The sequence below is a fragment of the Balaenoptera borealis genome, assembly GCF_965194805.1.
Source record: "Balaenoptera borealis genome assembly, chromosome: 3".
Lineage (NCBI taxonomy): Eukaryota > Metazoa > Chordata > Mammalia > Artiodactyla > Balaenopteridae > Balaenoptera > Balaenoptera borealis.
The window spans coordinates 91930671-91957363 of record NC_138866.1 but is presented as its reverse complement, the minus strand read 5'-3'; the positions used below and the strand labels follow the sequence as shown (position 1 = coordinate 91957363).

At 37.0% G+C, this 26693-nt stretch overlaps 1 protein-coding gene across 1 annotated transcript in view; it reads left to right on the top strand.

Moving 5' to 3' along the window:
• Nucleotides 1–26693, top strand: part of FAM227B (family with sequence similarity 227 member B) — a 308625-nt gene that overhangs the window by 233036 nt on the left and 48896 nt on the right. The window lies entirely within an intron of this gene.

Below are 26693 nucleotides of genomic sequence, written 5' to 3'. Positions count from 1 at the left end.
CCATAAAGATCGGAAAGAAATCACCACTTAGAAAGAAAGTAATGGGTCTGGACAAAACTATAATTCAAAAAGATAAATGCACTATTATGTTCATAGCAACACTATTCACAATAGCCAAGACATGGAAACAACCTAGATGTCCATCGACAAATGAATAGATAAAGAAGATGTGGTACATATATACAATGGAATGCTACTCAGCCATAAAAAGAATGAAATAATGCCATTTGCAGCAACTTAGATAGACGTAGAGATTATCATACTAAGTGAAGTAAGCAGAAAGAGAAAGACAAATGACATATGATATCACTTATATGTGGAATCTAAAATATGACACAAGTGAACTTATCTATGAAACAGGAACAGACTCACAGACATAGAGAACAGACTTGTGGTTGCTGGGGGTGGGGGGGTGCTGGAGGGAGGGATGGATTGGGAGTTTGGGATTAGCAGATGTAAACTATATATTATATATAGAATGGATAAACAACAAGGTGCTACTGTATAGCACAGGGAACTATATTCATTATGCTGTGATTAAACCATAATGGAAAAGAATATGAAAAATAATGTGTATATATGTATAACTGAATCACTTTGCTGTGCAGCACAAATTAACACAACATTGTAAATCAACTACACTTCAAAAAAGAAATTTAAAAAAAGAAAGAAAGAAAGTAATGGGGCTTTCCATGATGCTTTCTGAGCTTGTAAAATGTAATGCCTGCTGATAAGAAAAAATATTCCTAGATCTAATGATGAACAAAGTGATAATGATGCCTCACATTCATCAGCATTTTACAATTTTTCAAAACATTTATTGAATCTTCCTATGTATCATTGCGAGAAATGACACGACTCCTGGGACAGTGGACAGAGCAGGCACCCATCACAGCCACTTTACAGATGAGGGAACCAAAGCTCAAAGAGGGTGAGTAGCTTACCCAAGTGATTCATGCAGCAGAGCTGGCAACAGAGTCTACCATTCCCTGAGCCATGCATACTTTTCTGACATGACGATCCAGGCTAGAATTCTCCTTGAGCGTGATATTAGTGGTTGGTGGCAGAGCCCGGTAATGTTTTCTCCAACACCTTTTTTCTAAAATATTTTTTCTGTTTTTTAATTTATTTTTTATTGAAGTATAGTTGATTTACAATGTTGTGTTAATTCCAAGAACTTGATAGCTGATAATGAAATTTGTGTCCAGAGTTCCCATAATTATCTATGATGACTGTATGATCACTGAATTTATCTTTCTCACTGAAATTTTACATTGAAGCTATTCAGAATATAGAACATTTTTATTAGTTTTTCTCAGGGCTTACTGGAGTCCTCTGGCTTTCCTGAAGTGGAAAAATAACACTTTTTAGCTAATGCATCTATGCAGAGTGAAGGAGTAGGAGAAAATAGAGAAAGTGGAGGAGTTAAATAACAAAAAAGACAAATATAATTCATCATATTTGGGGTTGGCAGACTCTAAAATGGTCCTCAATGATCCCTGCCTTCTGGTTCATGCCCTTGTGTAATTCCCTCCCATTGGGTATGGGCTGAACCTATGACTTGCTTCTAACAAATAGGATATGGCAAACATAATGGAATGTCACTTCTGAGATTCAGCTACAGAAAGACTGACATCAGTCCTGCTCGACCTTTGTTGCTTGCTCTTTCGGAGCCTTCCAGCTACCAAGTTGTGAGCTGCCCTGTGGAAAGCCCACGTGGCAGGGAAGGGAGGAAGTCCTCCAGCCAACAGCCAGTAAGAAACTGAGACCCTTAGTCCAACAACCGATGAGAAAGTAAATCTTGCCAACAACCACATGAGTGAGCCTAGAAGCAGAGCCTCCTTCATTTGATCCTTGAGATCACTGCAGCCCCTGCCTGTATCTTGATTGCAGCCTGTGAGAGGGACCCTGAGTCAGAAGTATCCAGCTGAGCTGTGCCCTGATTCCTGACCTGCAGAAGCTATGCAGTAATAAATGTTTGTTCTTTTAAGCTGCCAAGTTTCAGGATAATTTTACATGTATAGATAACTCACAATGTTTGAGCAAAAGTCTGATTTAGACAATCTCTTCAATACTTTTATAGCCCCTATATACCTCAGTCCAAATATTTATTACATTGTAATGTAACCATTTCTTTTTACTTGTTTTTCTCACCCAATAGAGAACAAAGAATCATCTGCCTCTATATCCCTGCCACCAGAAAAAAGTATCTAGCTTAAAATAGGTATTAAATAAATGTCTGATGGGTGGATATATCCCAGTTTTATATAAAGATAAGACCAAATTTCATTTTATTTTTCAACAAAATTTGACATTATTGTTAAAATTAAGAAAACTAGATGATAGGGATAGAGATAGAAATTTGGGAGTCATTGGTACAAAGTTAATCTTTGAAGCCATCATTATCAAAATGATGTTTTTAAAAATGTATTAAAGAGTTACTGTGTACCAAGCACTGTTTCTAAGTACTTTACATTTATTAACTCATTTAATTATCATGTGAACTTCTGAGATAATTACTATTATTGTCTCTCATTTACAGATAAGGAAACTGAGGCACAGGAAAGTTAGGTAACTTGCCTGAGGACACCTGAGTAAGTGATAGCACTTGGAGTCTATCCTTGACAGTCTGGTTTCAGAGCCAATGCACTCAAACATTCTGGTACTTAATTGTTTACCCAGGGGGATGTATAGTTCCAGAAGCAGATAAAAGTGTATTCTAGACTCACAGACTTAGAGAACGAACTTACAGTTACCAGGGGGGAAGGGTGGGGAGGAGGGATAGACTGGGAGTTTGGGATTGACATGTACACACTGCTATATTTAAAATAGATAACCAACAAGGACCTACTGTATAGCACAGGGAATGCTACTCAATATTCTGTAATAACCTAAATGGGAAAAGAATTTGAAAAAGAGTAGATACCTGCTTATGTATAACTGAATCACTTTGCTGTACAACCGAAACTAACACAGCATTATTAATCAACTGTGCTCCAATATAAAATAAAAATTTTAAAAAAACATATTCTAGGCTTTTAGGGATAATCACAATTACGGTTTGGGGTAGGGGTGGTAAGAGGCAGAGAAGTCAACAGAAGAGAAGAAGGAATGCCATGGTAATGTTCCTCATATTTGAGGAAAATAGTTAATTAAAATTTCTACGGCTGGTCCTGCATTAAATAATAACTTTAGTAGTTTTTCCTTCAGACATTTAAGATTGCATGATCATGCACATTCTATTTCAAAATCCTTTATTCATTTAAAAAGAGATTCTTCATCAACTCTAGAACTTGGAATTTCACATCATTCTGATCTTAACCCAGTGTCTTTCCAAACTGAATATTGGCTAAGACTGGGCCATACTAATGAATAACACTTTCTCCTTATGTAGAAGTGAGTTGTAAGAACCGGTGCAATTGTGTTGTTCCATCCACTTGCATGCTTATCCCACAGTTCCCGCACAATATTTTTTTTCCCAAAGACATGGAGAATGTTGTAGTATAATAGAGGAAATAAACAGAGCATTCTCAAGTGACCGGTTTATTCATTTTAGGAGATAGTACATTTAATGAAATGCATTTTTGCTCAGAAATGAAAAGGGTCCTCTCTGCTATTGTCAAAATTGTTTTTGTAAACTCCTATTTTATATTTTATTTTGGTATATCAGTCTTAAGTACTTTATTGTCAGGTCTTCATTGGCAGACCCCTTCCCTGTGACAGTACAGTGTGTACTCAATTTTGGAGCATGGAAAATATATGCACTTGTTTTGTACCTGTAGTTTGGATATATAATTGACATCTTTGTGCTTTGGTGTTTCAAAAATATTAAGGCTGTAATGAGGAGTCACATTTACAATCATCAATATATTCTCTACAATGAATATGCTCCCTTAATTAAATCACGATGCTGGAAAAACACACCAAATTAATTAGTTTTTTATTTTATTTAATTAATTAATGATTCTTTTTTTCTACTTGTTAAATATCAGTTTTATTAAGACTCCCAGAAAGATTTATCCTGTCATACTTTCAAATGGAGATCTGGAACACATTCCTAATTATTCTTCCAGCCAGTTTTTGTAGACTGCATTTTTTTCTTTTTAATGAGAATGTTCATAAATTTTTTTTTAACATCTTTATTGGAGTATAATTGCTTTACAATGGTGTGTTAGTTTCTGCTGTATAACAAAGTGAATACGTATACATATATCCCCATATCCCTTCCCTCTTGTGCCTCCCTCCCTCCCACCCTCCCTATCCCACCCCTCTAGGTAGTCACAAAGCATTGAGCTGATCTCCCTGTGCTATGCGGCTGCTCCCCACTAGCTATCTATTTTACGTTTGGTAGCGTATATATGTCCATGCCACTCTCTCACTTTATCCCAGGTTACCCTTCCCCCTCCCCGTATCCTCAAGTCCATTCTCTAGTAGGTCTGTGTCTTTATTCCCATCTTGGCCCTAGGTTCTTCATGACCTTTTTTTTTTTTTTTTTAGATTCCATATATATGTGTTAGCATATGGTATTTGTTTTTCTCTTTCTGACTTACTTCCCTTGTAGACTGCATTTTAATGGAGGTTCATACATGGCAATCATACCCATTTTTTTTATTATTTAGTCTTTTTTTTTTATTGAAGTAGAGTTGATTTACAATGTTGTGTTAGTTTCAGGTATACAGCAAAATGATTCAGTTTTACATATACATTCATTTTTTTCAGATTCTTTTCCCTCATAGGTTATTACAAAAGAGATTCTTATGACCCAGTTTCTTAAACTCAAATTCAGAACAATATCATACTTGATCACTATGCAATTTTTATATCAGTCTTGTGGAACAGATACATTCAAAAATAAATTTAACATCATAGGTAATATTTCTTTTGATTTGCCAAAGTCATAAGAGGGAAGATGAAGATTGCTTTCTTGTCAGTGTTTCAGGATCCACATATAAACACTGAGAAGACTGGAGATGTGTGTAGAGAGGGAGGCGGGGAGTAAATGCAATCATACTTCACAGGGAACTCGTGATTCTGACAGGACTTTTAACGTATACTTATAAGGAAAATAATGAACTTTTTTACTAGATAATGTACATTAAATCATTATTAATAGAAAATTTGAATTTTTTAATGAATAGTCTTTGAATTTCTTTTTTTAAAACTTGATTACTTAGTACTAGAGTTATGAGTAAAACTAAAAAGAGAAACTGACTTCTAGGACCCAGAGCTGAATGTATAGTGTGTTTTTAAACTGGGAAGAATCTTGTGCAAAATATATTTGGAGCTCCTAAGTTTCCCATCTTACATTGCCTGCATTTTTGTAAACTACCTCAACTCCTTTATGTATTGAGAGTAAACTAACAAATACCCAAAAGTCTATTAATTATTTTACATGTTTCACAAATTATTTATTTAAAAAAAAAAAAGGAAAACTCAGGAATAAAATGTTGGGTCTCATTAAAAAGTAAAGTTTATAGGCTGTATCTGTATTTCTAACTTGAGTTTAGAATGTTCGTTCACTTTTTTTTTGCAGTTTGGGAAAAATCTGAACTTAAGGCAGTGTCACAATGAGGCTATTGTGTTACTGTAAACACATGCTCCCACCATCACACATATATACAGACTTTTTAACATGTAAAAACTGTCCAGAGTCAGATAATTCAACTCTACAATTAAAAATAATATGGGATATATCAACATTTATCCCAGCATAAAAATAAAAGCTATACGAAGAAACCATCTGTTGTGAATTATCTGTGATGTGGGAGAAGCAAATAGTCAACAGGGAAAAAAGGAAAAGAAAGAAACCCTGAGACTCATATAAGGTCACCAGCTCTGTATAACACTCCGTCTTCACACAGAATCTAGTGGGAAACTCTTTAGAGCCATGTGCAACTTCCTTTCACTTTTATTTATAAAAAGATTTCCAATAATCTTTGTCACACATGCATATATAGATTTTTTTCTCACTAATATGTGAATAACAACTTGTGAGCTGTTACTAAAAGTTACTATGAATGGTATTTTTCATTTCAAGTCAGTTACATTTCAAGTTAATTAACATATACTAAGGATTTGGTAATCAGATTTTTAAAAGGATACATTAGCTAAAAGACAGATGTCTGAAAAAAAACTTCTAATCCAGAACCATTTTATCTAGTGTTTTTTCCAGTAAAGACAGGATAAAATACTTTTTTCCCTCAATCCTAAAATTCTCAGGATGAAATGAATAGGAAAGCCTACACTGCCAGAAAGTTTGTTCCATTATTTATGAGATTGTACCCCCAAAATCTAACGCTCACTTTCCTCAGCTTCAAAATAGGGATATGGACATTATAATATCATCTGTTAATGAGACCTTTCAGATAATAGAAACCAGATGTTAGCTTCCTGGAGTGGGAGGTCTTTTTAAAATACTTTTTGTTGAAAACACGCAGCCCTAAAAACCCTGTGGCAACACAGACTCCCTCTACCAAAACACGAGGGAGGACTGATACTTCCTCTAGTTGTCTGCAAAGAGGAAAAACAGGCTGGGGAGCAGAGGAGAATGAAGAGGGGATATGAGAAAGTAGAGAGGAAACCTAAAAACCTTAGTTGCATGGAAGAGACCCCTTCAGCAGTATAGGGAAAAAATTTAATTTGAGCCCAGATTTGAGCCTATATTCTCCATGTGTATCAAGCAGATGGATTGGGCTATATAAGTTTCAAGTCCTTTTGAATCCTGAGATTTGTGATTCTGTTGGAGGAATTTGACTTTCCACACCATTGGTGGTTGAATTGGTAAATAGCTCAAATTTTCGCTGAAATGACAACCTTCTCATTTTGTCAGGTCACTGTAGAACCATGTTCTTCTGAGGCTACAGTAAGAAAAAGAATGCATAGGCACCATTTTTCCCATTCACAGCTGTCAGTTCCCCTAAAGGACCACCAGAATAACCTGTTGACCAAGTAAAGCTAAGTTTAATAGACGTATTGTAGTAAAAGAGAACAACAATTTAACAGAGCTTTAGTAGTGTCTCAAAATGGATAAATTCAGGGATGACATTTGTAGGGTTTTAGGACCTAAGTTGGATGATTTTGAGGCAGGTTGTGCAAGGTGAGAAACTGCTTAGGATTGGGCAGAGTTTAATATTATAATTTTGGACTAGTGGGCCCAGTGAAGCAAGGGTCTTGAAGTAAGCTTTGATGTGCAAGCTATTTTAGCTGGTTCAAAGTCTTATCTTTCAGGAAAAAGCATTTTCCGGAGCAAGTTGTAGGTTATTTTTGCTTATTCTCAGTGTTGTTAAACACAGAGACAGGAAAAAGTATGCATGGCCCCCCATTTTTTAACACAGGGACAGGAGTGACATCATCATGGCTGAATAAGACATCATGTCGCCCCTCAATGACAACAATTTGGCATACAACCACGGACAAAAATGCCCTTGTGGGAGTTGTGGGATCCATTACCATTCGCCAAGGCATCTGAGAGGAGGATCACCCACATGTGCATCATGTAATAGGCATGCAGATTTTGGTCCTAGCTGTGGAACTTGTAGTGGCCTATGAACCAATTCTAGCCCCTCTCGATCACAGTCCAAGAACCCCTGGAAAACACTGTCATAGGCAATCACCTATAGATGAGACAGCCCCTGTGGAAGTCCAGGCTTCCAGAAGAGAAATTTCAGCACACCACTGAAACAAAAAAATACAAGTGTAGATGCATGGGAAAGGATAACAGGAACAGTTTAACTTCACCTCTCTCCCAAGACAGCACAGCTTAGGGCCAAGAGAGATCTTCTCAGCCCGTGATTTCTTGTGTGGGGGAAAGTGAGAGTGAATTAGTGCCCACCTGGCTTCCCAAGCAGTGTGATTGCTGCCAAAGAGGCTTGTTTCTCTCTTCCCCATCCAGAGTACTGAATGATGAGCTTCATGACTTAGGGGTTGGAAAGAGGCTGGGAGAATTGTAGGTAGAACTCTCAGAGGGCATTAAAGGGATGCAGATTCTACTAACCATGTCATAGACTCTACCAAGAAGCCTGCCCATGAGCCCCTGAGGACACCTCACCCATAGATACCCCCAGCTAGCCCATAGACACCCCCAGTGCTCCATGAACCCCACCCACATACATTCTCACCCTGTGACCAGCTCCCTGTGCACACTCCCAATAGCAACAGCAAAAGCGAGCTTTGGCAGACAGCTAGTGAGTATACACAGAAAGCCTGTGCCAGCCCAAATCTGTGGGCCAGGGAGAGACCACAAACTTGAACTTATATGCCACCTTTGGGAAAGCAAAAGGAAGGCTGTCAGCACTTGGCCTGGTGTGTTAACAGGGTAGAGAGATGGCATAAAAGCTTTAAAATTCTGCCACTAAAGGGAGCAAGAAGTGTGAAACAGATGTATCCATAGAAGGTCTGAAAAGCCTCAGAATCCCTAGCAGAAGGTATTTATCTCCCAAAGGAAGTTAGCAAAGACTAGAGGAGGTGACTGCTATTTCAAATGTGAAGACAGCAACACAGAACTTCAAAGAACATAAAAAAATTTAAGGAAACATGACACCACCAATAGATCACAATGATCCTCCAGTAACTGATCCCAAAGATATGGAGATCTCAATTTACCTGATAAAGAATTCAAAAGAACTGTTTTAATGAAACTCAGTGAACTACAAAAAAGCACAGAAAGATAATTCGGAATCAGGAAACAGTGCAAATCATGAACAAAATGAGAAGTTTAACAAAAATATAAAAATTATAAAAAAGAACCAAACAGAAATTCTTGAGCTGAAGAATACAATGAATGAGATGAAAAAAAAAAAAAATGTGATGGAGAACATCAATAGCAGAATGGGTCAAGCAAAGAAAGAATCTGTGAGTTAGAAGACAGGAACTTTAAAATTACCCAGTCAGAGGAGAGCAAAGAAGAAGGAATTAAAAAGAGTGAAGAAAGCTTGCTTGATCTGTGGGATCCCATCAAAAGAAATAATCTACAAATTATTTGAGTTCCAAAAGAAGAGAGGGAGAATGGAGCACAGATCTTAATTAATAATGGCTGAGAACTTCTCAAATCTGGGGAGATGTTTAGATATCCAAGTTCATGAAGCCCATAGGCCACCAAACAAATTCAACTTAAAGAAATCTTTGCCAAAGCACATCATAATAAAACTGTCAAAAACAAAAACAAAGGGAGAATCTCCATTTTTTAGTCTGCTTCCCCAAAAACCCAGCCCAGGATAGTATATTTGTTACCAGTATTATTTAACAAAGGGACAACAATGTTGGTTTCATTTCTCACCATTATAGAGAAAACAATCCACTGATTTCTCACTGCTTTTCTTGTGGATCCCTGATAGTCAACTAAATGGAAGCAGAGAAGAAAATGTATGGGAATTACATTTTTTAAAAATTCAACATTGTACTGTGGATCTCACTTGCCACCATGAAATGGGGCTACCTGCTCCAAGAGTTTGGGCAGAATTGGCCAGATGGCTTCCCACATCTTTTAGAGTTCATGATCTAGAAGCAGGAGTGTTAAGTACTGAATTAGACTAACAATCCCATATCTAGTAGTCATTTTTGTGTTTAGGAGACATTTAAAACTCTAAATTTTGTATTCATTTAGAACCACTCATTGTGGCTTTAAGTAAATACACTGTGCCTATGTAGTTCTTGTTTCTCCACTCTGTGAGTTCAAACAGATGCAAAGAAGGCTAACAAAATATGATCTACACAATGGATAGTTTCTAAGTAAGAAGCAGAAGAACCTATAAAAAAGAGCCATTCTTTTTTATGGCTGAGTAGTATTCCATTGTGTGTATATGTGTGTGTGTGTGTGTGCGCATGCCACATCTTCTTTATCCATTCATCTGTTGATGGACACTTAGGTTGCTTCCATATCTTGGCCATTGTAAATAATGCTGCTATGAACATTGGGGTGCTTGTATCTTTTTGAATTAGGGTGATTTTTTATTTAGGACATATACCCAAGAGTGGAATTGCTGGGTCATATGGTAGCTGCATTTTTAGTTTTTTGAGAAAATGCCATACTATTTTTCACAGTGGCTGCACCAATTTACATTCCCACCAACAGTGTGCAAGTGTTCCCTTTTCTCCACATCCTCACCAACACTTGTTATTTCTGTTCTTTTTGATGATAGCCATTCTGAAGGATATCTCATTGTGGTTTTGGTTTGCATTTCCCTGCTGATTAGTGATGTTGAGCATCTTTTCATGTGCCTGTTGGCCATCTGCATTTCCTTTTGGGAAAAATGTCTATTCAGTTCTTCTGCCCATTTTTTAATTAGCTTGTTTGTTTTTTTGATGTTGAGTTTTATGAGCTGTTCATATGTGTTGGATATTAACCCCTTATCAGTCATTTGCAAATATTTTCAACCATTCAGTAGGTTGTCTTTTTGTTTTGTCAGTAGTTTCCTTTTCTGTACAAAAGCTTTTAAGTTGAATTAGGTCCCATTTTTTTATTTTTGCTTTTATTTCCTTTGCTTTAGGAGACAGATCCAAAAAAAATATTACTACAATTTATGTCAAAGGGTGTTCTGCCTGTTTTCCTCTAGAAGTTTTATGGTTTCTGGTCTTACATTTAGGTCTTTAATCCATTTTGAGTTTATTTTTGTATATGGTGTTATAAAATGTTCTAATTTTATTCTTTTACTTGTAGCTGTTCAGTTTTCCCAGGACCACTTATTGAAAAGACTGTCTTTTCTCCATTGTATATTCTTGCCTCCTTTGTCATAGATTAATTGAGTGTAGGTGTGTGGATTTCTGGGCTCTCTATTCTGTGCCATTGGTCTATGTGTCTGTTTTTGTGCCAGTAACATGCTGTTTTGATTACTGTAGCTTTGTAGTATTGTCTGAAGTCAGGGAGCATGATTCTCAAGGTTGTTTTGGCTATTCGGGGTCTTTGTGTTTCCATACAAATTTTAAAATTATTTGTTCATGTTCTGTGAAGTATCCTCTCAGCATTTTTGTAAGGATTGCTTTGAATCTGTAGATTGCATTGGGTAGTATGGTCATTTTGATGATATTAATTCTTCCAATCCAAGAACACAGTATATCTTTCCATCTGTTTTTTTTGTCTTCAATTTTTTTCATCAGTGTCTATGGTTTTCTGAATATAGGTCTTTTACCTCCTTAGGTAGGTTTATTCCTTGGTATTTTATTCTTTTTGATGCACTGGTAAATGGGATTATTTCCTTAATTCCTCTTTGTTATCGTTGTTGGTAGTATATACAAATGCAGCAGGTTTCTGTATGTTAATTTTGTATCCTGCAACTTTACCAAATTCATTGATGATCCATAGTAGTTTTCTGGTGGCTTTGTTAGGATAGTCTCTGTATAGTATCATGCCATCTGCAAACAGTGACAGCTTTACTTCTTCCTTGCCAGTTCGGATTCCTTTTATTTCTATTTTTTGTCTGATTGCTGTGGCTATACAATACTTATGCTATGTTGAATAATAGTGGTGAGAGTGGACATCCTTGTCTTGTTCCTGCTCTTAGAGGAAATGCTTTCAGTTTTTCACCATTGAGTATGATGTTAGCTGTGGGTTTGTCATATATGGCCTTTATTATGTTGTGATAGGCTCCCTCTATGCCCACTTTCTGGAGAGTTTTTATCATGAATGGATGTTGAATTTTGTCAAAAGCTTTTTCTGCATCTATTGAGATGATCATATGGTTTTTATCCTTCAATTTGTTAATTTGGTATATCACACTGATTGATTTGTGGATATTGAAAAATCCTTGCATCCCTGGGAGAAATCCCACTTGATCATGGTGTATGATCCTTTTAGTGTATTGTTGGATTCAGTTTGCTAATATTTTGTTGAGGATTGGGTCTATGTTCATCGTATTGGCCTATAATATTCTTTTTTTGTGTGGTATTTTTGTCTGATTTTCGTGTAAGGGTGATTCTGGCCTCATAGAATGAGTTCAGAAGTGTTCCTTCCTCTGCAATTTTTGGAATTGTGTGTATATTAAATAGCCATGTGTGACTATTTAAACTTATACTTAAATTAATAAAATCAAAGATAAGTAAAAATTCAGTTCATCACTTACACTAGTCACATTTTAAGTGCTCACTAGCCGTGTGTGACTGTTGTCCAGTACAGATATCAAACATGTCCATCATCACAAAAAAGTTCTATGGACAGCACTCTCTTGAATAAGAGGAAAAGTTTAATCCATTCACAGAACTTGAGATATCATCTTTGGATATCAGACAGCCAGCACATATAGAACTTTCTTTTACCTTGCCACTTACAGCTTTCTAATTTTAGAAGTTTCGTGGCCTAAGATTATATATTATCTTGTTCATCCATTCTTTAATCCAACAAAATTACCAACCAAGTTAATTTCCCATATGAGTTCTTAAATTTCCAGTCACACATTTTGCTTTTTTTAGTTGGATTTTTTTTCCTTTTACCCTAGTTTCATTTTATTTGATTTTTGTTTGTTTTTGCTCCAGGGTAAACTACTTTTGTCATCACGCAGATATTTGCTCCATGCAACATGGCTTCAATCCATAGTAGAAAGTGTGCTACTCTCTGTATAAGCCTTCAGCTAAACAACTTCATAAGTAGCCTAGATCTGTATAAAATTCTGATTGCCTTTTTGTATAGTCATATTTTTGATCCATGGACTCCCTTTACTTAATTCACATTGGTACTAATTTATATCAGTTACCTAAAATAACCTACAAACTCTCCTGCTAGGCTCTTAACGATTCCTTAAAGGATAAGATTTTTAATTTTTAAAAATATATTTAAGATTTATTTAATAGAGCATTTTATAAGCAGAGAAATATCATGGAGTCATAGTAGGATAAAGGATACATCAGGTATTTAAATTTTGCTCTTCAAAAAGAAAAGGAGGTTTTATTTATAGTTTTAGGTAACTTTTCAAATGGAAAACTATTCTAGACTTTGCTGAGTAGGTTGCTAAGTTTCTTCTTTTCATGAACTCTGCCAATTAAGAACAGGGGCCAAGTTAAGAAAGGTTGGGGGGAGAAGGAACATCATACTTTTTTTTTAAAAGAACTTGAGGAACAATGAGGTTTTGTTTTACGTGAGTGAGTATGTGCATGTGTGTTGTAAGCATGTTGCAGCCACCTTGAGCCAGAGACAATTACAGACTTGCTTGTAAGATCCAGCCCTTTTTTCTTACAGATTCAGTTTAAATTCTAGTTAGGGTTTTTTCTTTTCTTTTCTTTTAATAAAATACACAAGACCCAAACCACAATTCAGCAAACTTGTTATTAAACTAAATAATGAAAGCTTTAGTTGCCTTAGGTAATCAGGTTCCAGGGAGTGGGTTGTATCAATTCTTTTTAGCCAAAATTTGGACTTTACATTATAAACATGGTTCAATTGAAAAAATAAGAGGGGGAGCAGGAGGAGTTTTCATCTCGGAGATTTAGTAAGATTTCAGGTTTTTTGGGTTTGTTTTTAGTGTAAATATGGTAAAGCCCAATTTGTAACAAATAAGAGAAGAAAACTTCATTTTCAGATACTTTAAATGATCTTAAGACATTGAAAAAAACAGATATTCTTGCTATACATGTTATTGGTCAATAAAAAAATCAGATGGAAAAGTCATAGCTTCTTGAATGCTTAGAATTTAAGACTAAAAAGTAATATCTCAAGTAAATATTAAAAATTGACTAAATTATAATTTTGTGTTTACTTAACTCTTTCTCCTCCTAGGAGTTAGGCAGGCAAAGGAGAAAATCTACTCTGTTACTACACATTCACCCCATAAAAATCACTGCCATTTTATGGCTCCAAGTGATTCTGCAAGATGTTCCAGGATTTCAGAAAATAGAAACCCTATCCTAGCTTAGAGCTGGAGTCCTATGTATTTAAGGAAAAATCACATTGGCTCCTTTAGGTGGTTGCCTCATATGTATTTGTTCTCTGTTTTATTCCATTTTGGTCTGTGGGAAGTGGGGACTCGAGAATTTCTCTTTTTATAGGAAGGACTTAGATATTCAGTCCAGTTACAAGCAGGGGGGTAGAGAACCTGTACTTACTAAGCAAACCCAAAATTTGTGTGTTCATTTGGAATAGCTTTCTCAGGGGAGTAGGGGTTGATGGAAATAATGGGGATGGCTAAAATTCCTCCAAACAACCCTTGGAACTGTCTCTGTTCAAGGGTGTAACTTATAAAAATGGTAGAATCTCCATAAATCAGCAACTCGTTTATCCAGCCTTATCAGGGAGTGAACTGTTACCCATAACTAAATTTTCCAGATACCTACAGCCAAGCATTTGAAGCACCAAAACTTTTTTTAACTATTTTAATGAAAATTTTCCTTAAAGATATTTCATACTTCCCTTACTTAATATAGCAAAAAGTAACTTTATCATGATGACTAGGCTTCTCAAGATGAAATCTGTAATAAATAAATAAATAAAAGTTAAACATACGCCTAAAAAAAATGATGAAATCTGTGACTCACCTGCACTGAGATATCAATAAGAATACTTGTTCAGTAGATGATGAATACCTATTACATACCAGGACTAGTACTAGCGAAGGTGCTAAGTAATCCAACAGCAAAGACAGAAACTGTGTCATCAGTGACAGAAGCCTGCGAAGATGCTGTAGTAGCACAAAGGAGCTCCCTCATCCAATTTGAGACAGTGCTGCACTAAAGGAAAACAGGTTGCTAGGCTTTAATAGTCTTTGTGCCTAATTTTTATAGTTCTTCTGTCTCCTACTTCAAAAACTGCCGGTCGTCCCTTCTCACTCCTATTAACTCCTTAAAGCCAAACACCATGAGAAACAAACTCATCTTTGTTTCTTAAAGTGGGGTAAACGTCCTGGCAAGTTTGTTGAATGCTTTTAGTTAAATCTGTGTTAATATTTCCAGTAGTCCTGTTCCTTCAATGTTCTAGACTATGCTACGAAAACCTGCTGCTAATAATGTATTAAGTAATGAAACTTACTAAAACAGTAACCCTATTTTACACATCATTCCACGCCATATAGAATCTGGATGAGATTCCCACAGTGGTACCATCTCCTGTAGAATAAGGCACATGTGCTTAGTAATAACATTTTTTGAGTCTTTTTTTTTTTCTTTACTTGACTATATCGTGAATGTTTGACACTTTTGCAAATGCAGCATTAGAATATTTGAAGTATAAAAAAGGTAAACATTAAGCAGAAGATAACTGCTCTAAGATCAGTTTAGGCCACACGCTGGTAAGTTATACAATAATTTAGTTTTTAGGATTAAGAATCAAATGAATTCTAGTGTATAGAGGAGATTATGGTCACTGCTTGCTGCTTACCTTCCTTTTGCTTCTTATACAGTAGCATTATGTGTAGAATGAGCACTTGAACCTGGGAATCTCAGGAGCATTCTGAGAATACTCCCAGAAGTGTCTCTAAGGGATATGAAGAAAACAGCAAAGCTTCCTGCAACCTCATCCTAGGACATTATTTTTGACAGATAGGAGCAAAATTTGCCCTTGAGCCATTCTTTTTCTAAGTCACACACACCCAAGCTCTCAGACAGGGTACTTCCCTTCAAGAAGCCTCAGTTTCTGCATGTATACTATAATCAAATTGGACCCTATGATTTCTAAGGCCCATTATTTCTCTAATACTCTGTGATTCTAAAGGGAGATCAAAGACCCCAGAGAATGAATGGAGGCCTCTAGGATGTCTCTATGTCTTTGTTTGTCACAACCCAACCACAGCTGTTGCAAAGTCCCAGAATAGGATCATTTTTATTTGTACCCAAATGGCTCCTTCTCCATTTAGTGTCTTGCCATGTAACCTCCACGTAGCAGTGCACAAGAAAATGAAGTGTGAGATCAATTCAGACAGTGGGATTGGAAAACATGCTGCCACAGTCATCCTGAAGGACTAGAATATAGCCATTCTTCATAATTTATAAGCTTTAAGTACTGTTTTTCTACAACTGGGGAAAAACGATGGCTTTAAGTATCTGAAGAGAATAAAAATTAGGATATTCATTAACAAATATTAACAGAAGTCTACTGAAAACCATCACCACGGAGTAGTGCAGGAAAATGCTACAGTCTTAGCACCAACTCCTTACACAACACGAATATAAAATTATGACCAAATTTTGTGGGCAATGAGAATGACTTTATAAAGAATGTATACCCAGTTCATTTCAATAATGACATATGTTCAAAATTAATAATTTATAAGAAATAAAACAGTTCTTTGTCTCAATACTAATAGTTTATAATGAATGTGCAAAGCAAAGAAAATTCAGTTAGTTCAGAGTGAGAAACACCATCTTGCTCCCAAATACGTCATCATGGAACTCATACTCAAGGGCACAATATAAGTTTGTAGAAGGATAAAATCTTTGAAATTCTAACAGCACTCTGAAGGAGAAATTACAGGCAAAACCCATTTTTTTGCACTTCATGGATATTGCATTTTCTACAAATTGAAGATTCATGGCAACCCTGCTATGAGTGTGTCTGTCAGCCCCATTTTTCCAAGAGCATTTGCTCACTTCATGTCTCTGTGCCACATTTTGGTAATTCTCACAATATTCCTAACTTTTTCATTATTATTATTATATTTGTTATGGTGATTTGTGATCAGTGATCTTTGATGTTACTATCTTAAGGTTTTGGGGCACCAGGTACCACACCCATATAAGATGGCAAACTTAATAAATGTGTGTTCTAACTGCTCCACCAACTAGCCATTCCCCAACCCCTCTCCCTCTCCTCAGGCCTCCCTATTCCCTGAGACACAATATTGAAATTAGGCCAATTAATATCCCTATAATGGAGGGATAAGGAAGTGAAAGGAAGAGTTGCACGTCTCTCGCTTAAAATCGAAAGCTAGAAATGATTAAGCTTAGTGAGGAAGGCATGTCAAAACCCCGAGATAGGCCAAAAGCTAGGCCTTTTGTGCCAAACAGCCATGTTGTGAAGGCAAAGGAAAAGTTCTTAAAGGAAATGAAAAGCCCTACTCCAGTGAATACATGAATGATAAGAAAGCAAAACAGCCTTATTGCTGATATGGAGAAAGTTTTAGTGCTCTGGATAGACGAAAGCAGCCACAATGTTCCCTTCAGCCAAAGATGAACCTGCAATATTGCTGAGGTATGCCTGTAAATATTAGCAGAAAGTAGCTAACTGAACATGCCCATTTTATTTTTAACATCTTTATTGGAGTATAATTGCTTTACAATGGTGTGTTAGTTTCTGCTTTATAACAAAGTGAATCAGCTATACATATACATATATCCCCATATCCCCTCCCTCTTATGTCTCCCTTCCACCCCTCTAGGTGGTCACAAAGCACCGAGCTGATCTCCCTGTGCTATACAGCTGCTTCCCACTAGCTATCTATTTTACATTTGGTGGTTGTACATATGTCCATGCCACTCTCTCACTTCGTCCCAGCTTACATTTCCCCCTCCCCGTGTCCTCAAGTACATTCTCTACGTCGTTGTCTTTATTCCTGTCCTGCCCCTAGGTTCTTCATAACCTTTTTTTTTTAGATTCCATATATATGTGTTAGCATACGGTATTTGTTTTTCTCTTTCTGACTTACTTCACTCTGTATGACAGACTCTAGGTCCATCCACCTCACTACAAATAACTCAATTTCGTTTCTTTTTATGGCTGAGTAATATTCCATTGTATATATGTGCCACATCTTCTTTATCCATTCATCTGTCAGTGGACACTTAGCTTGCTTCCATGTCCAGGCTGTTGTAAATAGAGCTGCAGTGAACATTGTCATAAATGACTCTTTTTGAATTATGGTTTTCTCAGGGTATATGCCCAGTAGTGGATTGCTGGGTCTTATGGTAAGAACATGCCCTTTTTTTTTTTTTTATTTTTCAATTTTATTTTATTTATTTTTTTATACAGCAAGTTCTTATTAGTCATCAATTTTATACACATCAGTGTATACATGTCAATCCCAATCGCCCAATTCATCACACCACCACCCCCACCCCCCGCTGCTTTCCCCCCTTGGTGTCCATACGTTTGTTCTCTACATCTGTGTCTCAATTTCTGCTCTGCATACCGGTTCATCTGTACCATTTTTCTAGGTTCCACATATATGCGTTAATATACGATATTTGTTTTTCACTTTCTGACTTACTTCACTCTGTATGACAGTCTCTAGATCCATCCACGTCTCTACAAATGACCCAATTTCGTTCCTTTCTATGGCTGAGTAATATCCCACTGTATATATGTACCACATCTTCTTTATCTATTTGTCTGTCGATGGGCATTTAGGTTGCCTCCATGACCTGGCTATTGTAAATAGTGCTGCAATGAACATTGGGGTGCATGTGTCTTTTTGAATTATGGTTTTCTCTGTGTATATGCCCAATAGTGGGATTGCTGGGTCATATGGTAATTCTATTTTTAGTTTTTTAAGGAAACTCCATACTGTTCTCCATAGTGGCTGTATCAATTTACATTCCCACCAACAGTGCAAGAGGGTTCCCTTTTCTCCACACCCTCTCCAGCATTTGTTGTTTGTAGATTTTCTGATGATGCCCGTTTTAACTGGTGTGAGGTGATAACTCAATAAGTTTTGATTTGCATTACTCTAATAATTAGTGATGTTGAGCAGCTTTTCATGTGCTTCTTGGCCATCTGTATGTCTTCTTTGGAGAAACGTTGATTTAGGTCTTCTGCCCATTTTTGGATTGGGTTGTTTGTTTTTTTAATATTGAGCTGCATGAGCTGTTCATATATTTTGGAGATAAATCCTTTCTCCGTTGATTCGTTTCCAAATATTTTCTCCCATTCTCAGGGTCGTCTTTTCATCTTCTTTATGGTTTCCTTTGCTGTGCAAAAGCTTTGAAGTTTCATTAGGTTCCATTTGTTTATTTTTGTTTTTATTTCCATTACTCTAGGAGGTGGATCAAAAAAGATCTTGCTGTGATTTATGTCAAAGAGTGTTCTTCCTATGCTTTCCTCTAAGAGTTTTACAGTGTCCGGTCTTACATTTAGGTCTCTAATCCATTTTGAGTTTATTTTTGTGTGTGGTGTTAGGGAGTGTTCTAATTTCATCCTTTTACATGTAGCTGTCCAGTGCTCCCAGCACCACTTATTGAAGAGACTGTCTTTTCTCTGTTGTATATCCTTGCCTCCTTTGTCATAGATTAGTTGACCATAGGTGCATGGGTTTATCTCTGGGCTTTCTATCCTGTTCCATTGATCTACATTTCTGTTTTTGTGCCAGTAGCATATTGCCTTGATTACTGTAGCTTTGTAGTATAGTCTGAAGTCAGGGAGTCTAATTCCTCCAGCTCCATTTTTTTTTTTTTTTCCCTCAAGACTGCTTTGGCTATTCGGGGTCTTTTTTGTCTCCATACAAATTTTAAGATTTTTTGTTCTAGTTTGGTAAAAAATGCCATTGGTAATTTGATAAGGATTGCATTGAATCTGTAGATTTCTTTGGGTAGTATAGTCATTTTCACAATATTGATTCTTCCAACCCAAGTACATGGTATATCTCTCCATCTGTTCGTATCATCTTTACTTTCTTTCATCAGTGTCTTATAGTTTTCTGCATACAGGTCTTTTGTCTCCCTAGGTAGGTTTATTCCTAGGTATTTTATTCTTTTTGTTGCAATGGTAAATGGGAGTGTTTCCTTAATTTCTCTTTCCGATTTTTCATCATTAGTGTATAGGAATGCAAGAGATTTCTGTGCATTAATTTTGTATCCTGCAACTTTACCAAATTCATTGATTAGCTCTAGTAGTTTTCTGGTGGCATCTTTAGGATTCTCTATGTATAGTATCATGTCATCTGCAAACAGTGACAGTTTTACTTCTTCTTTTCCAATTTGTATTGATTTCATTTCTTTTTCTTCTCTGATTGCCATGGCTAGAACTTACAAAACTATGTTGAATAATAGTGAGTGGACATCCTTGTCTTGTTCCTGATCTTAGAGGAAATGCCTTCAGTTTTTCACCATTGAGAATGATATTTGCTGTGGGTTTGTCATATATGGCCTTTATTATGTTGAAGTAGGTTCCCTCTATGCCCACTTTCTGGAGAGTTTTTATCATAAATGGGTGTTGAATTTTGTCAAAAGCTTTTTCTGCATCTGTTGAGATGATCATATGGTTTTTATTCTTCAATTTGTTAATATGGTTTATCACAGTTATTGATTTACATATATTGAAGAATCCTTGCATCCCTGGGGTAAATCCCACTTGATCATGGTGTATGATCCTTTTAATGTGTTGTTGAATTCTGTTTGCTAGTATTTTGTTGAGGATTTTTGCATCTATATTCATCAGTGATATTGGTCTGTAATTTTCTTTTTTTGTAGTATCTTTGTCTGGTTTTGGTATCAGGGTGATGGTGGCCTCATAGAATGAGTTTGGGAGTGTTCCTTCCTCCGCAATTTTTTGGAAGAGTTTGAGAAGGATGGGTGTTAGCTCTTCTCTAAATGTTTGATAGAATTCACCTCTGAAGCCATCTGGTCCTGGATTTTTGTTTGTTGGAAGATTTTTAATCAAAGTTTCAATTTCCTTACTTGTGATTCATCTGTTCATATTTTCTATTTCTTCCTGGTTCAGTCTTGGAAGGTTATACCTTTCTAAGAATTTGTCCATTTCTTCCAGGTTGTCCATTTTATTGGCATAGAGTTGCTTGTAGTAGTCTCGTAGGATGCTTTGTATTTCTGCAGTGTCTGTTGTAACTTCTCCTTTTTCATTTCTAATTTTATTGATTTGAGTCCTCTCCCTCTTTTCCTTGATGAGTCTGGCTAATGGTTTATCAATTTTGTTTATCTTCTCAAAAACCAGCTTTTAGTTTTATTGATCTTTGCTATAGTTTTCTTTGTTTCTATTTCATTTATTTCTGCTCTGATGTTTATGATATCTTTCCTTCTGCTAACTTTGTGTTTTGTTTGTTCTTCTTACTCTAGTTCCTGTAGGTGTAAGGTTAGATTGTTTTTTTGAGATTTTTCTTATTTCTTGAGGTAGGCTTGTATAGCTATAAAATTCCCTCTTAGAACTGCTTTTGCTGCATCCCATAGGTTTTGGATCGTCGTGTTTTCATTGTCATTTGTCTCTAGGTATTTTTTGATTTCCTCTTTGATTTCTTCAGTGATCTCTTGGTTATTTAGTAACGTATTGTTTAGTCTCCATGTGTTTGTGTTTTTTACGTTTTTTCCCCAGTAATTGATTTCTAATCTCATAGCGTTGTGGTCAGAAAAGGTGCTTGATATGACTTCAATTTTCTTAAATTTACTGTGTCTTACTTGGTGACCCAAGATGTGATCTATCCTGGAGAATGTTCTGTGCACACTTGAGAAGAAAGTGTAATCTGCTGTTTTTGGATGGAATGTCCTGTAAATATCAATTAAATCTATCTGGTCTATTGTGTCATTTAAAGTTTCTGTTTCCTTATTTATTTTCATTTTGGATGATCTGTCCATGGGTATAAGTGAGGTGTTAAAGTTCCCCAGTATTGTTGTGTTACTGTCAATTTCCTCTTTTATAGCTGTTAGCAGTTGCCTTATGTGTTGAGGTGCTCCTATGTTAGTTGGGTGCATATATATTTATAATTGTTATATCTTTTTCTTGGTTTGATCCCTTGATCATTATGGAGTGCCCTTCCTTATCTCTTGTAACATTCTTTATTTTAAAGTCTATTTTATCTGATATGAGTATTGCTACTCCAGCTTTCTTTTGATTTCCATTTGCGTGGAATATCTTTTTCCATCCCCTCACTCTCAGTGTTTATGTGTCCCTAGGTCTGAAGTGGGTCTCTTGTAGACAGCATATATATGGGTCTTGTTTTTGTATCCATTCAGCAAGCCTGTGTCTTTTGGTGGGAACATTTAATCCATTCACCTTTAAGGTAATTATCGATATATATGTTCCTATGACCATTTTCTGAATTGTTTTGGGTTTGTTTTTGTAGGTCATTTTCTTCTCTTGTTTCCCACTTAGAGAAGTTCCTTTAGCATTTGTTGTAGAGCTGGTTTGGTGGTGCTGAACTCTTTTAGCTTTTGCTTGTCTGTAAAGCTTTTGATTTCTCCGTCGAATATGAATGAGATCCTTGCTGGGTAGAGTAATCTTGGTTGTAGGTTCTTCCCTTTCATCACTTTAATTATATCATGGCACTCCCTTCTGGCTTGTAGAGTTTCTGCTGAGAGATCAGCTGTTAACCTGGGAGTTCCCTTGTATGTTATTTGTCGTTTTTCCCTTGCCGCTTTCAATAATTTTTCTTTGTCTTTAATTTTTGCCAGTTTGATTACTATGTGTCTTGGCGTGTTTCTCCTTGGGTTTATCCTGTATGGGACTCGCTGTACTTCCTGGACTTGGGTGGCTATATCCTTTCCCGTGTTAGGGAAGTTTTCAACTATAATCTCTTCAAAGATTTTCTCGGGTCCTTTGTCTCTCTCTTTTCCTTCTGGGACCCCTATAATGCGAATGTTGTTGCGTTTAAGGTTGTCCCAGAGGTCTCTTAGGCTATCTTCATTTCTTTTCATTCTTTTTTCTTTAGTCTGTTCTGCAGCAGTGAATTCCACCATTCTGTCTTCCAGGTCACTTATCCATTCTTCTGCCTCAGTTATTCTGCTATTGATTCCTTCTAGTGTAGTTTTCATTTCAGTTATTGTATTGTTCACCTCTGTTTGTTTGTTCTTTAATTCTTCTAGGTCTTTGTTAAACATTTCTTGCATCTTCTAGATCTTTGCCTCCATTCTTTTTCCAAGGTCCTGGATCATCTTCACTATCATTATTCTGAATTCTTTTTCTGGAAGGTTGCCTATCTCCACTACATTTAGTTGTTTTCCTGTGGTTTTATCTTGTACCTTCATCTGCTACATAGCCCTCTGCCTTTTCATCTTGTCTATCTTTCTCTGAATGTGGTTTTTGTTCCACTGGCTGCAGGATTGTAGTTCCTCTTGCTTCTGCTGTCTGCCCTCTAGTGGATGAGGCTATCTAAGAGGCTTGTGCAAGTTTCCTAATGGGAGGGACTGGTGGTGGGTAGAGCTGACTGTTGCTCTGGTGGGCAGAGCTCAGTAAAACTTTAATCCACTTGACTGCTGATGGGTGGGGCTGAGTTCCCTCCCTGTTGGTTGTTTGGCCTGAGGCAAGCCAACACTGGAGCCTACCCGGGCTGTTTGGTGGGGCTAATGGTGGACTCTGGGAGGGCTCATGCCAAGGAGTACTTCCCAGAACTTCTGCTGCCAGTGTCCTTGTCCCCACGGTGAGCCACAGCCACTGCCCACCTCTGCAGGAGACCCTCCAGTACTAGCAGGTAGGTCTGGTTCAGTCTCCCCTGGGGTCACTGCTTCCCCTGGGTCCCGATGCACACACTACTTTGTGTGTGCCCTCCAAGAGTGGAGTCTCTGTTTCCGCCAGTCCTGTCGAAGTCCTGCAATCAAATCCCACTATCCTTCAAAGTCTGATTCTCTAGGAATTCCTCCTCCCGTTGCCAGACCCCTGGTTGGGAACCTGACGTGGGGCTCAGAACCTTCACTACAGTGGGTGGACTTCTGTGGTATAAGTGTTCTCCAGTCTGTGGGTCACCCACCCAGCAGTAATGGGATTCGATTTTAGTGTGATTGCACCCCTCCTGCCATCTCATTTTGCCTTCACCTTTGTCTTTGGATGTGGGGTATCATTTTTGGTGAGTTCCAGTGTCTTCCTGTCGATGATTGTCCAGCAGCTAGTTGTGATTCTGGTGTTCTCTCAAGAGGGAGTGAGAGCACGTCCTTCTGCTCTGCCATCTTGGTTCCTGTCATTCCTTGTTCTGAGTGCCCCCAAATTAAACAGCTGATGCTGAGTTCTGCTATCTAGTCTCATGCCCATTTTTAAAATACCTTCTCATCCCCTATAATACAACCTTCAAATTGACAATCTTCCCAATTTCTATAAAGTGATTCCATCATTATCCTTGCCATAGTTGATCCTTCCTTCTCCCTATCTCTTATCCAGCCCCCATATCTAAATAGTAAACAGAGTCTCTCCTATATTCCTTTGCAAAAATCTCAAATTCCACCCCACTCTCTCCAAGCCTTTTGCCATTACCCCAGTGGTAGGTCGGAACTTAAATAGGCTCATTTTCTACCTCTAATAGAGGTAGAAAATTTTTATGATAGAAAATCATAACAGGATGAGAGCTACAAAACCATGAAGCTCAACCCTCATACTTTACAGATAAGGAAAAGGAGGGCCAACCCTGTCAACTACCTTGGCTACCATGGCCCTAGGTGGCAAGTGCTGACCATAGTGGGAGAACTAGAGCTGAATCTCCAGCATGGCACTCTATAATCTGTGGGAAATGTGGCCTGTTAATGCCAACCAAGGAGCAATGAAGAACTAAGAGGGTACTAAAAGAAGAGCATCGAGAGGGAAGATGAGTGAAAGGCACCAAAGACACACACTCTGTTGACTTCCCAATTTTGCTTCATGCTGGCCCCGAAGAGGGCTATTTCTTGAATGTGTCCTTGAAGGCAATAATGAGAGCATTCTCATTGCTCATGTGTACATGCAGTTGTCCCTATTGGTCTGCCTCCTGGGAAGGCCAGATGCTATCACTACACTGATGTGATTTTCACCTACATAATGCAAATAAACTTTTCATTAAATTATAAGTTTAAGAAACATATACCGTTGTGACATTAAACAGTAAAGTCAGGCTTATCTCTTTTTTTATGGAAGTATAGTTGATTTACAATATTGTGTTAGTTTCAGGTGTACAGCAAAGTAATTCACTTTTATATATATTATATATATATATATTTTATATATTTTTTCAGATTATTTTTCATTGTAGCTTATTACAAGATCATGAATATAGTTCCCTGAGCTATATAGTAAATCCTTGTTGCTTATCTTTTTTATGTATAGTAGAATGTATCTGTTAATTTCCCATACTCCTATTTTATAACTCCCCCACTCCCTTTCCCCTTTGTTAACCGTAAGTTTGTTTTCTATGTCTGTGAGTCTGTTTCTGTTTAATACATACATTCATCTGTATTATTTTTTAGATTCCACATATAAGTGATATTATATATTTGTCTTTGTCTGACTTACTTCACATAGTATAATATTATCTAGGTCCATCCATGTTGCTACAAATGGCAATATTTCATTCTTTTTTATAATGCTGAGTAATACTCTATTACATATATATATTTGATCCTTCAAATATATATATGTGTGTATATATATATATATATATATATATATATATATATATACACATATTTATATATACTTATACACACACACACACACACACACATATATATACCACTTCTTCTTGAACCTGTTGGCATTTGGGTTGGTTCCATGTCTTGACTATTGTACATAGTGCTGCTATGAACAGAGGGATGTGTGTATCTTTTTGAATTAGAGTTTTCATTGTCTCAATATGTATGCCCAGGAGTGGGATTCCTGGGTCATGTGGTAGTTCTATTTTTAGTTTTTTAAGGAATCTCCATACTGTCTTCCATAGTGGCTGCACCAATTTACATTCCCACCAACAGTGTAGGAGGGTTCCCTTTTTTCCACACCCAATCCAGCATTTATTATTTGTAGACTTTTTTTTTATAAAGCTTTTTTTTTTTTTTTTTTTTGGCTCTGTTGGGTCTTCGTTGCTGCATGCGGGCTTTCTCTAGTTGCTGTGAGCAGGGGCTACTCTTCATTGCAGTGCGCGGTCTTCTCATTGTGGTGGCTTCTCTTGTTGTGGAGCACAGGCTCTAGGCACGTGGGCTTCAGTAGTTGCAGTGCGTGGGCTCAGTAGTTGTGGCTCAAGGACTCTAAGCACAGGCTCAGTAGTTGTGGTGCATGGGCTTAGTTGCTCTGCGGCATGTGAGATCTTCCTGGACCAGGGCTCGAACCCATGTCCCCTGCATTGGCAGGCAGATTCTTAACCACTGTGCCACCAGGGATGTCCCTATTTGTAGACTTTTTGATGATAGCTGTTCTGACTGGTGTGAGGTAATACCTCATTGTGGTTTTGATTTGCTTTTCTCTAATAATTAACGATGTTGAGCATCTTTTCATGTGCCTCTTGGTCATCTGTATGTCTTCTTTCGAGAAATGTCTATTTAGGTTTTCTGCCCATTTTTTGATGGAGTGGTTTGGTTTTTCAATATTGAGTTGTATGAGCTGCTTGTATATTTTAGATATTAACCCCTTGTTGGTTGCATCGTTTGCAAATATTTTCTCCCATTCAGTAGGTTGTCTTTTTGTTTTGTTGATTGTTTCCTTTGCTGTGCAAAAGCTTTTAAGTTTGATTAGGTCCCATTTGTTTATTTTTGCTTTTATTTCTTTTGCCTTGAGAAACTGATTTAAGAAAATATTGCTACAACTTATGTCCAAGAATGTTTTGCCTGTGTTCTCTTCTGTTTTATGGTGTCATGTCTTATATTTAGATCATTTAACCATTTTGAGTTTATTTTTGTATATGGTGTGAGGGAATGTTCTATTTCATTGATTTACGTGTAGCTGTCTAGCTTTCCCAGCACCACTTGTTGACAAGACTGTATTTACTCCATTGTATACTCTAAGTAGATTAATTGATTGTATGTGTGTGAGTTTATTTCTGGGCTCTATAAGTCTGTTCCATTGATCCATATATCTCTTTTTTGCCAATACCATGATGTTCTGATTACTGTAGCTTTGTAGTATTGTCTAAAATCTGGAAGGGTTGTGCCTCCAGCTTTGCTCTTTTTCCTCAGGA